This window comes from Pteropus medius, unplaced genomic scaffold (assembly GCF_902729225.1).
Source record: "Pteropus medius unplaced genomic scaffold, Ma_sr-lr_union100, whole genome shotgun sequence".
Classification (NCBI taxonomy): domain Eukaryota; kingdom Metazoa; phylum Chordata; class Mammalia; order Chiroptera; family Pteropodidae; genus Pteropus; species Pteropus medius.
This window is the reverse complement of record NW_024343733.1, coordinates 476,393-486,683: the sequence shown is the minus strand read 5'-3', so window position 1 is coordinate 486,683 and position 10,291 is coordinate 476,393. Positions and strand designations below refer to the sequence as shown.

General features: G+C 43.4%; 1 pseudogene; it reads left to right on the top strand.

Moving 5' to 3' along the window:
* The first annotated feature begins 8,365 nt into the window (after positions 1-8,365).
* LOC120606918 (uncharacterized) lies at positions 8,366-8,485 on the top strand (annotated as a pseudogene).
* The last annotated feature ends 1,806 nt before the right edge of the window (positions 8,486-10,291 follow it).

Genomic DNA, 10,291 nt, shown 5'->3' with positions numbered 1-10,291 from the left:
ATGGATGGACCTAAAGGGCACTGTGCTGAGTGGAATAAGTCAGACAGAGAAAGACAAATACCATATGCTCTCATTTACATGCGGAATCTAAAGAACAAAATAAACAGAAACAGACGCGCAAATGCAGAGAACAAACTGACAGGTGCCAGATGGGGAGGAGGTTTGAGGAGACTGGGTGAAAAAAGTGAAGGAGTTAAGAAGTACAAATTGGTGGTTACAAAACAGTCACGGGGATGTAAAGTACAGCATAGGGAAGATAGTCAGTAATATTGTAATAACTATGTAAAGTGCCAGGTGGGTACTAGATTAATGGGCGGGGCGGGGGGATCACTTTGTATATTATATAAATGTCTAACCACTCTGCTATACACCTAAAACTAATACAAAATAATACTAAATGTCAACTGTAATTGAAAAAGTAAAAAGAAAAAAATGTAACCACATAAAATATAAGATACTTAGAATGATGAGTTGAGTTGCCATTGACTAATGAACACATTATAACATGTACAATGTTTCATGAAACGTGTATCAATTTCAATTATATAAAGTCTGAACTCATAGAACCAGAGAGGAGAAAGGTGGTTGCCAGGGACTCGGGGGGTAAAGGGGAGGGGGAGATAGGGAAAATGAGGAGCTATTAATTAAAGGATTAACGTTTCGGTTATAAGTTCTGGGGATCTAATGTACAGCACAGTGATTATAGTTAATAATACTGTATTGTATACTTGAAATCTGCTAAGAGAGCAGATCTTAAGTGTTCTCACCACACACACACACACACACACACACACACACACACACACACACAAATGGTTCCCCTCTTCCAGTTAATCGCTTTGAAATATACCACATCCCATAAAGCCAGGAACAGCAGTTGTCTTATTTACCACTTTACAGTTTTCCCTATAATTTCCAGTATCTGAGACACATAATAGGTGCTCAAGAAATATTTATGGAATGAATGAATAAATTGAATTGTCACAGATGTCACATTTTGCCTGAGCTGGAAAACCGGCTGGTATGGAGAACACCTCGTGTTCATGTCAGAGTGATGAGTGATTTCTCTGAATTCACCCAAGTGATCTTATCTTTGCTCTGTGCACCATGAAAACTGGTAAGTTTCTTTTATGTTATCTTTAATGATGCAAATAATCAAAAACAAGAAATAATCAAAATAAAATAAAATTGAAGATACTTATTATATTCAAAAACGGTGACTATACAAGGTTACGGATGTGGTCATTAACTTGATTGTAGTAATCATTTCACAATATATCTGTATGTATTTTAAATCACCACATTGTACACCTTTTAAAAGATCATCTTGAAAAAAATAAATAATTAAGAAAAGACCACCTTGTACAACCTAGATATAGGCAATTTTTACTTGTCAATCATACTTCACTAAAGCAAAGACATGTAAAATAGAACTTAAATGTTGTTGATGTCACGGTTTTCTTTTCATATTTCAGAAGCCACACTTTTTAGGGTGCAGACATTCCCACAGGGCTCATGAGCACCCCGTTCACAGTGCCCAATGGATAGCCACAGGGCTCAGCCACGTGACTAAACACTCAACTTTGCCTTGCCACATCCGCAGACACGACGACTTGCTTTTGTCTTCCTCCACGTAGACTCCGCTAATGCGTCAAAGCCAGTGCAGCAGGCGATGTGGAAGAAGCCGACAGCAGAATGCCAGGAAGACAAATGAGTAACGGCTGCCAGCCCTCCTCCCCCAAATGCAGGCTAATTACCGGCATCTAAAATATCTAAGGGGAAGGGGTTATGCACTCGTATTACCAATCAACCTCACCTCTAAGAAATCACCATTGCTGCAATGAAAAGAAAATGACTATCATCCGAGTTGCAAGCTCTATGCAAGAGGCCGGCGTTAGTTAGGTCAGGAGATTTTTTTTTAACCTCTTCCTGGTTTCCTCATCTCTCTGGCATGCTTTCAGTAAGTTACACTCGGGTTCCACTCCCCCCCTTAAAGCTATCTCCAGAAATAGTCAGTCCTGCCGCTCTTATTGTAAATAACTTTTACTGAGCATTTACTATGTGCCAGATACCAAGCTAAGCACTTCCCATGCATTACCCGCCTCCTCCTGCCCACTTCGCTTATTCATGGTCCCGGCCTGGTGCAATTTTTTCACTTTTCAGTTTCCGAATTTGGTCTAAGAAATTCGATTTTGCCAAGTACTCCCAAAAAGGGGCCATCTCTTGACTCACACCAGCCAAACTCACAAGAGAGCAATGTATAAAAAAAAAACCCCAAAATCAGAGAGCTAGTTTACTGGTCACTGTTGAGGAGCAGAAGTGCTCAGGGGACAAAACTCCGTCTTCTCCACCAAGCGCATTTTCTTCCTGTTACGAATCTCCACGGGAAGCCAGAGGGTACACTGCTGGTGCCCCTCTCGCCACCCCTTGCACACTGAGTTGACAACGTCTGCAAATACCCAGGATTTTTTGCCAGGGCTTTCTCTGACTGTCCAGGCGGGCTAAGCCAGTGTGTAGACGTGTTGGAAGCACTGATGAGACAACGCCCCCAGGAGAGGCCTCGAAGGACGGCTAGTATGAGCGAAGAATAAGTATCTCCTCACCCATGTAAGGTGCACACACGAGCACCTGCTGCACGGCCTCCCCTGGGGCCTCGGCAAGACCGAGCCCAGTTGCCCTCAGCACAAACCTTCTGCTCACTGCCCTTCTCCGTCTCACTTCTGCCCTCTCCTCGTGCTTCATAGAATCACCTGCCCAATACACTCCTTGCACTCAAACCCTTGTGCAAACGGCAACGCTGGGCATCAGGGAGGTTAAACTACTTGTCCAATACGACAGTTGATTAGTGGAAATACCAAGACAAAAGTCCAGGTTTTCTGACTCCCTTTTATACGTCCAAAAATATATATATTGAGCTCCTACTGTGTGCCAGACAGTGTACCAGGTACTGGAGATACAGCACTGAGCAAGACAGACGCAGGATGTACCCTCAAAACACTTAAAATCTAACAGGAAATTACGTAAATGGGGGAGGTGGCGGGAGTTAGAACGTATAACAATGAGAAGTAATCTCGCCTGGTGAACAAGGAAGGCTTCCTTGAGGAGGCAGCATTAAAGTTAAGACTTAAAGGCATTTGCAATGATGGAAAGGAGGCATTCTGGCAGAATCAGGTATTAAACAGCTCTATGACTCTGGGCAAACTGCCTAATCTCCCTGGAGCTCATTTTCCTCATATTTAAATGTGGATAATAAATGGCATAATAGATAGCACTCGATAAATGTTAGTTCTCCTTGTCTTCCCCAGGGAGGTATCCTTCTAACCTAACATGCCATCCCATGAGAAAAGAGTTGGGTATATATATTGTCTGAAAACACAAGCCACATTTTGGGTTTTTTTTTTTTTTATCCATTCTATAATATTGACTGAGCACTGGCTAGCTATCAAAAGATTTTGCAGTCATAGATGTGGAGTCTCCACACACTGATTCTATTAGAGACTGTATCGGTCAGCTTGGGCTACGGTATGCTGCAGTAACAAGCACACCAAAGCCTCTGTGGCTTTATACAACGAAAGTTTACTTCTCTCTCATAGAGAGTCTGCTGTGAGTCCAGGTAAGTCAGAAATCCAGGTTAAAATGATACTCTCATTTCACATTTTCAATGAGGCCTTCACAGCCACAGCAGAAAAAAGCACACAAAGAACTCATATCCACTTACTATGCTTAAGCCTGGAGGTGACATACCCCTCCTCTACTCACAACCCATTGGTCAGAACCAGTCATACACCCCACTTAACTGCAGGAGGGCTGGAAATACGACAGTGCATGGACCATTTGATGAGCATTACTATCTCTGCCACAGAGATATCTGTTTATTGAGCACTTACTCTACGCCAGCAGAGACACACACAAATAGATATAATTTCAATATGTGCCAGGAAGAGTCTGACTGTGGACAAGCTCCCGAATTAAGACGTCAGAATGCAGCAGATACACACACAAAACCACAGATAAAAAGCAATAAATGATGGTCCACCATAGACCTGAGCACAGGAAAGCAGGGTTGGAGTTTTGTCAAGTTCCCTTTCCCTATGGCCTGGCACATTCAAGCAATGATTTCATTTCTAAGCACGAATCACCAAAAACAACGCGGAGCACAGGAATTCGGCCACATCATTCCCGCAGCACCTGTAAAAACAGCCTGACGTGGCACAATGCCCAGATATCTTTACTGGGTCCTATTCTGAGAGTGAAAAGTTCAGCATGTCGCAGCCCAGGCCTAACTAATTCCGAGGTTCAGCTAAGATACAGTAAAACTCACCAGAGGTCTCAAATTCGAATGCCCACAGGGACCACTTAATGAGAGGAGTGGTCTCAGGGGATTGCGGCAAATGAGGAGACACGCGCCTTAGACAGTTGTCCCTCACGTCACCTAAGTATTGCTACTTGGCATTATTTTTAAATTTCTAAGAATTTTTATGTGAGATCTCTTAGATTCTTTAATGTGGGAAGTAAACAAAAGTATTAAAAACACTCTTTAGGTTGAACGAAATATATTTACTGTCTAGATTCATCCAGTAGGCCTGCCATGGGGTGGGCCCGCTGGGAAATCAGACCCCAGTCTCTCTTCAGGTTCTAGAACAATGCAGCCTGGAGCCTTCAGCAAATCTAAGCCCCTTCTTCCTCACCTGCTCCCCCCGCCAAAAAAAAAAAAGTAACCATAAAAAAGAAGCTAGCATCAACCAACATGTCTACCAACCAAGCAGTGGTTGATAAATCCAGCTGCTTGGTGAACTATTACATACCCATTAAGAATGTTCTTGAAGAGAGTAAGAACAGACAGAGAGGCTTAGGAGAAAATGCTAATGGGAAAGAGGATACTACGGTGTTATGCGTGATATAAACAAACTGAAACTATGTATGGAAAAAAGACCGAAAGAGAACGCACGAAAATGTTCACAGTAGCTCTAGAGCTTGGTAGGATGTCTTTCTTTTATTTCCAAATCATTTAATGAACTTATCCTCTTCATAACAGAGGGGGTGAAATACATATTAAAATTAAACATCAGTTGGTGTGTGAAAAAATGTCAGCGTTCATCTAGTCCAAAACTTCTCACTCGACAGAAAACTAAAGACCGGACAGGCCGAATAACTTTCCCAAGGTCACACAGCTGGTGAACAGCAAAGCTGGGATAGAGCTCAGGCGTCTTGGATGTCAGTTCAGATTCGAGCACAGCAGGCTACTGACCCAGACGAAATAGAGAGGGGAGGAAAGATAAACAAATAGGAAAAAGCAGAGAGGGACAGAGGAAGGAAAATCTTAAAACTCTCTCATAAGTCACCCATGGAGTCTTTCCCGCAAACATTTTGTTTGAGTTATCTGTGGACCTGCTCATTTCCATAAAGGCTGATCATTTTGTCAAGACTGCGAAACATTTCCTCTCCCTAATATTCCCCAAGCTAAGAAAATCTGCAGGAAGAAACCAAAGAGCAATTTTTGCCTTCTAATTCAATTACCGCCATTCTTGTCTATTTGGGTGTTCACCAAAAACTTGCATTTCGATGTTCCCCTCAAAGCCAGCATGTAAGGCAATGGACGCGAAATTAAGAAAAGTTCATTTTAAATGTCAGTGTAGTTCCTGTGGGAGACTATGCTTCTATAATTTACTTTCCCAATCCATTAGTGCTTTGACAGGGTAGAAATTTAATATTTCAGTCACATCTCCCATCTCGCGAACCAGTCTGCACAACTCTGCTAATAAAAAGGCTGTCTTGACTAAACTATATCAACGAGCAAACCAGCTAACTCCTCCTGCCGTCCTCATATACGAAATATGAAAATGATGTTAGCTAAATCCCTGGTTAAAAATGGTCTCCGCCGGAGGGGACTGTGTTTATGAAGTCGCTGAACGTTAAGGAAGGACTTGAGAGAAGGGGAAAAGCGGGGGAGAGGCCCAGGGGAGAAAGAAAGAGACAAAGAGATAGAGAATTTAATGTCAAGTCCAGCGAGAAATGGAGAGATGAGCCAAGAGAAACGGAGACAAAAGATTGAGAAAAGGAGCAGACAAAGAGAGATGTAGAGAGGCAGAGAGATCAAAATGGTGATTAAGAGGTAGACAGTTTGCAAAGACAGGAAGACAAAGAAACTGACAGAGAGTGAGGGGCGCGGGGAGGGACAGATGCTGGTCTTCTTTCAACTGTAATGCCCACATCATGTCATCTCCATCATTGTAACAAACCATCAACAGCCTATCACCTGGGTTCAGGGTGTCTTCTAAAGCAAGCTTAGAAGCAGGCAGGGCAGAAAGAGAGTGACCGACACAGCTCTCTGGAAGAAGGCTAGCCTCCCAGGATTCTGAGCCTTGGACAGGGAGCAGAGCCCTCTGGGGCATTCCAGCCATGCTAGTCCCAAAAGCAACCATTTTCTGCCTCCTGTCCAGACAGTCCTCATAGGAAGTGAGTGAAATTTCACACAGCTCGGAAGCACTTCATATAATAAGGGCTAATGGCTGCAGGCCGGGGAAACGCCAAGCCCAGGGCGACTTTCAAAACCCATGTGCTTTCTCTTCACCGTGATCTGAAGACATCAGACGTGGTCATCAGCGCAAACCAAAGCTTTGTTTGTTCCCCAAAGTTCACAGACTGGCCTTCACAACCTCAGGATTTGGCCTAGATTTGCTCTATTAGCTGGTACTTACACAGTAAAGAAAAAAAATGATGTGATATATATCAACAAGCATTTTTTGACCATTTATTGCGTGGCAGGCTTTGGGCAAAACTTGACAAGAATCATGTCATTCCATGCTCACCACGAAACTCTCATTTTAATAATGGCATTCTTTAGGCAAGAAAACTGAGACTCGGAGAAGCTAAGTGTTTTTTCCCACACAGAGCACACAACTAATGAGTCGGAGAGACAAATGTGAACCCATCACCCAGCTCCTAACCACGTCTCCCTCCCAAGTTTCTACCATGAAGGTTCGTTTAAAGCATGTAGTTCCAAGGGGCCAAAGAAATGACTCGGAAATCCATCATGTCCTCTTCCTCAACAGGGCTTCGCATATGCTGTTCCTTCTACCTAAATGCTCTTCCTTTCCCCTTCCCTCTCTTCCCAACAAAACCTCTGCTAGTGAAGAATTCTGTAAAGGAGGGACTGCATCTGTTTTTGCTCATGCCTCTATTCACAGCCCCCAGGGCAGCCCCTAGCCCATCACGGGTATTCTCTGTATATGTGTTTAATTAATTGAGAAAGTGAATCAAATAACTAAAAATATAATGTCAGAATCCAGATTAAAAATATGAAGACGGGGAGATGTTATAAAAAACAGCTAAGGGGGTTACAAGTAATTGTCTCTAGGGATGGACTAGGAGAGAAGCAGAAAACTAATATTTTGTTATAAATATAATTTGACTTTTAAACTATGTGCTGGTATTACTTCAATACATGTAAATCATAATAATTAAAAGTAACTGTTTTACTAAATTTTTTAAAAAATACAAGAAGAAAAATGCAAGAGGGAGAGAAGGCATTTTCCAAATGGAAAGAGAATGGAGGGAAGTGGACGAGTCAGTGAAAAGGCATTTTGGAGGGCAATCCATGAAGTTCAAAGGATCTGGGTGCCCGCCGGCTAATTCTGAGAAAAGTAACCCCTGGGACGCTTTGTTCTGAAAGTTATGATGTCTTAGCCTGTTTGCTGGGTACACCCAGCCCTGTAGCCATAGCCACACCTGATTGGATCCAGAATCAGCGCCCAAGCTAAAGGCAACCAATCACAACACGAGAGGGAGACAATGAATGAAGCTCTGCCCAATAGGAGAGCTGCATATTTCATGATGGCAAATCCGGCCAATCTGACCCTCTCTTAGAAAGTATAAATATCAGGGCAGGAGTCAGTTCTGACCTTTGAGATGCACAGTGGAATTGAAAGAAGCTCTCTGTGAAACTGTATTCAAAGTGTGTGTGAATTTCCCAGGCTCTATGGCTTTGCTCAGACTATCCAAGGAAGCTGTAATAAAGAAAGGTTAAGAACTAGTAGATAAATATGGGGGTTTGGGGGGGAAGATTTCATGTAAAAATCTAGATTTCCAATTTTTCTCTCCAAGAAATACAATAATACTGACCCTATCATTTCTCCTGGTAATGACTACCCAGAGCTGAGTTCAGCTGCTCCCTGTAGAGGGGGCACGTGTTCTCCAACCCATCACTCTTGTATTTTCCTGGCTCAGCCTGCTTCACCTGTGGACATTTCACGCCTGGATGCTTTAAGCAGTTTAATTTGCAACTCCTAGCTGTCAGAAAGTGGCTAATTCAGACTAAAATGTGAGTGGCTGTTTTCTTTTGTTGTTGTTGTTAATAGGAACCTACTGCTATGGCCATGCCACCGTGAACAAGCCCGATCCCATCTGATCTCAGAAGCTAAAACAGGGTTGGGCCTGGTTAGTACTTGGATGGGAGACCACCTAGGAAGACCAGGTGCTGTAGGTGTAAAAATAAATAAATAAATAAGAGATTATAAGCTGACAAGGTCCTTGCAATCTGTGAGATCAACCAAGGGTTGCCAAATAGATAGATAGATAGATAGATAGATAGATAGATAGATAGATAGATAGATAGATAGATAGATCGACAGACAGACAGACAGACAGATCGATCGATAGATAGGAACCTACTGATCTCTAATGATGGAATCCATAGGAGACATGGTTCTTTTTTAGTTCCTTTCAAACTATTATGTTTATACTGCTTTCCCACTTCAGGTGGACCCAAAGGACAGAAATCCAGTTCTAGGCATTCTACTTCCAAAACACTTGTGTTGACCTTCCCTGATTTCTCTGAATTCTAATTTTTGTTGTTTTGGTTTGATTTGGTGGGTTTTTGTTTGTTCGATGTTGAAGTTTTTTGGTTTTGTTTTGGGATGTGAGGGTTGTTTTCATTTTTGTTTTCTGTGGGGTTGTTTTCTTTCGCTTTTACTCTTTTAAGACTCATTATTATCTACTGGCAATTAAAGTTCGGCTTCTCAAAAGAGTCTTGGCCCCTAGTAGAATGGGAAATCAGCAGCTCCCTTTGATTGACACGTACTTTTGAAAGTTTGTTTTCCCCCCTGGCTCTGAGGTAACAATCACAAATAGCCACTACTGTTGGCCTCACACTGAGAAAAACCCTGTTTCCTTTGCATAACAAAATGCTGCGCAATTTGAAACTGTCTCATGCTGGGCCCATTTTCCTAGCTGCTCAGCATCTGCAAAGGGACAAAATGACTTTGAATCAAGGGGTGGCAGTGAGAGAAACAAAGGCATCTAACATCAGAGCCTGTGATGTTTTTTTATACTCCAAGCTTCAGAACAGTGACTTCCACTGTCACTCAGAGGGGGAGAGAGATTTCTTGCCCGAGGCTGGTATCTAAGAGACTGAACCTCTACTTGAGTCGATTACATTTGATTCAGTACTTCCTGAGCATCATGATGTGAAATGCAGTGAGTCTGACGTGTGTGGATGCAAAGATGAGGAAGAGAGCCACAGCTCTCAAGGAATTCGAAGTCTAGTAGAGAAAACGAAACCACGAAGAATGATAACGGTATGATTTCCAGTTATGTAAGGGACCTCTAATTTTTCCTGCCAAGCATTTATTCCCACTTTTTTTGGTAAACACCGCCGTTCTCTCAAACACAAGCTGTTTGATCCAGCTGTGCCAGCCCCCACTGCCCCTACCACTTCCTGAGAGAGATCAAGTTCCAATTAAATTGTTTAAGACTTTGGATCAAGCCATACCTGAAATCCTCCCCATTAGTCTTTTCTGATCAAACTATAAAGTCCGTGTGTTTGTATTTTTGTTTTGCCTATGCCCGTTTAAGTTGAAAGAGTCCTGATTAATAAAAATATATATACAAATGCTCTCANCTCCAGCCCTAGCAGCCCCATTCCCGGGGACAGCGCCCTGCGGACCCTCCCCGCTCCAGGTAACCCCCACGACCCCTCTACCCAGTGAAAGCTGCCGCTCCGGGAGGCAGGTCTTGCGGCGGCCCGTCCCCTTCGCCGGGCGGCCCCCGCCCTGCCCACCTTACCTGTCCGCAGCGACGGTGGACCGGCTGTTCCTCCCGCGCCGTCTCCAGCGGTGTAGCCTCTGCGACCGCTGCCACCACCGCGGCAAAGCCACCTGCGCGTGACCCTCGATCACCAACTCCCCCCGCGCGCACACACACACATACACACGTGTGCGCGCTCTGCCCTTAAATGTGGAAGCAGCGGACCAGGGGAAACTCATAAAGGGTTAATGAGCCTCTCTCAAGAGTT